Raw genomic sequence first — 2,613 nt, 5'->3', positions numbered from 1 at the left:
GTAGTAAAGTTTTGGGGAATTTTTATGATTTTTTCGATGTCTTCTTTGTGTACACAGTTTACCGCCATGTGGTCAGTTGGAGTAACGGTCATGGCATTAAAGTGTAGACCGCTTATCACTTAGATGTTCAATTAGCTTCAGTACAGTTTCGCTAGTAAATTAGTTCCGTGATTATAAATACGCGTCTAAAATTAAATTTGATGTTAGGAAATGTGCGCGGGCTCATTTTGGTGCGAAACGGGGTCAACGGCCACTTATAAGAAAACAGGTCAGATTTATCAATATGAGACCCAAATGAATAATTAAACAGTGGTGCACGACTGCAATAAACGGTCGAGTTAATCTGGTGTGCCAAGATTTCGTGAAATTTCCATGCGTTGAATTACTCCAACTTAGCCACGTGTGCGAGCTGGGACCAATGTTAGTTGGAAGATGTGCGTGTGTCCTCCTCTTTAAACATTTTGCCTTGGTAAGAATGAAGTTTATTGTGTATCTTGCGGAGTACAGTACTGTTTACCTGGTAATGAGCTCCGATTTTGCCGGCATTAATACTCGTGTGATTTTGGCACCACGTGGTAATAGGTAGATGTTCTTGAGTTCCTTTAATCACTTTAGAATAATGGAGCTTGCCGCGAAATGTTCAGTGCGCGACACAGTTTATTAGAGAAATTTCCGTTTTTCGCTATAATTTGTGCGGCTATTAAGACTTGCATAACTCTCCCCCGCCACGTGGTACGAGGTAAACGTTATTGAGTTCCTCCAACCACTTTGCTTTACAATAATGGTGGCTGCCACGCAACCTTCAGTGAACGATACCGTTTATTAGAGAGAATTCCGATTTTTTTATGGATAATTCTGCTATCATTAACATTCGCGTAACTTTACCGCCACGTGGTACTAGATAAGCGTTCTCCCGCCACTTTACCTTTTGCTTTATAATGATGTTTACCCTGAAACATGCATAGTAAGGTACTATTTATTTGAAAGAGCCCCGATTTTATGTATAGTTTTGAAGGCCCTGATAGTTGCATCATTTCCCAGCCACTTGGTACGTAGTAAATGTGCATGTGTTCCCCATTTTATCTATGTGTGAACAGTAAATGTGTCTAAAAATTATTTGCTTCAATTTACGGGTTACAATCAAGCCAGCAATGTTTAATAGGGAATGCTGGATCCTGGAATGTGATAGTGTATCAGTGTAGTCTTAACACATATATGAATCCGAATTGCCAAGCCAAATATAAGCAGACAACTTGCTATATTCTTATGAAACACATGTTAGCGTATCGTGCATCCTGTTGCTACTGACCAGTATACTTGAGTTTTCGATAGCTGGACTAGCTCTGCGTTTCAGTTGTAGTACTTAGTAATAATACCAAAGCAAAGCATGGATATAGGCATGACTGTATGGTTAAATACGTACTTTCACTGAAGCCCCAGGTCAGCACTCCATCCCCCCCCCCCCCCCACCCCTTCCCACAATTACTTGGTAATAACCATAGCCTTATTTTGTTAGAGAGACCTTCTTTGAGAGTAAATAGGGCTGATGCCATTGCAGTTGTATGACTTTGGTTCTTGCTTAGTACTAATGTGTTAACAATTGTCTTGGTATCATTTAGACAATAAATTCCAATCAGTATAGAACTGCCAATAGTTTTTCCTCAAACCTGTCATCAATAATTTAAAGCCATAGTCAAATTTCAAATGGCTCAAATGCCCCAGTACAGAAAATTAGAAATTAATTAATCCTCCCTAAGAGATGAGAGACAAATGAATCCCATTAGATAGTCGCATGTTTGATCTAATCAACAAATATTGAAAGATCAGATGCCCCCTAATAAGCTCTGTTTAGGTGGCTTTTATAGATGCGTTATCCGTTGCCTTTATAATTTGGTGGGTTAATTAAGCAACCTTGCTGAAGCATTAACACCCCAGTATTAAGCTTCGGGCCTACTGTTTCGTGAACCACACGAATTTTGAGCCAAAGCTACAGAGGGCAACTTTCATAAGCTCTGGACTCGTTCAGTAACAGTAATCCTCCCACAGGGTATAGTTCTATTGATACTTAACCCAACACACACCCTGAGGGTTACGTTTCAGCACATATGCATATCACTGTCTAGGCAACGGCCTTGCCGCAGTGGATACAACGGTTCCCGTCAGATCACCGAAGTTAAGCGCTGTCGGGCGTGGCCGGAACTTCGATGGGTGATCATCCGGGCCGCCATGCGCTGTTGCCATTTTCTGGGTGCACTCAGCCTCGTGATGCCAATTGAAGAGCTACTCTACCGTATAGTAGCGGCTCCGGTCACAGAAAACCATCATACCGACCGGGAGAACGGTGTGCTGACCACACGACCCTCCTACCCGCATCCTCAGTTGAGGTTGGTCCCGATGGGCCACTTATGGCCTGAAGACGGAGTGCATCTCACTTTTCTGTCACCTCAGTGTTTATCGTGCAAAGCGATCAGTCGGACGTGAATGTAACTAGCGAAATATTATGTTTGCCTTTCCGTGTCTCAAAATTAAGTGGGGGAATTCAGTAGCAGTCAGCTGAAAACATCTCTCCCCCCGCACAAGTAATCGATAACCGGTTCGTCTGAAAGAAAACTA

At 42.3% G+C, this 2,613-nt stretch overlaps 1 pseudogene; it reads left to right on the top strand.

Moving 5' to 3' along the window:
- Positions 1-2,122: 2,122 nt before the first annotated feature.
- On the top strand, positions 2,123-2,240 carry LOC126254206 (5S ribosomal RNA; annotated as a pseudogene).
- Positions 2,241-2,613: the final 373 nt, after the last annotated feature.

The sequence above is a fragment of the Schistocerca nitens genome, chromosome 4 (genome assembly GCF_023898315.1).
Source record: "Schistocerca nitens isolate TAMUIC-IGC-003100 chromosome 4, iqSchNite1.1, whole genome shotgun sequence".
Taxonomy (NCBI): domain Eukaryota; kingdom Metazoa; phylum Arthropoda; class Insecta; order Orthoptera; family Acrididae; genus Schistocerca; species Schistocerca nitens.
The sequence above is the reverse complement of the archived record's forward strand: the minus strand, read 5'-3'. Positions and strand labels throughout refer to the sequence as shown.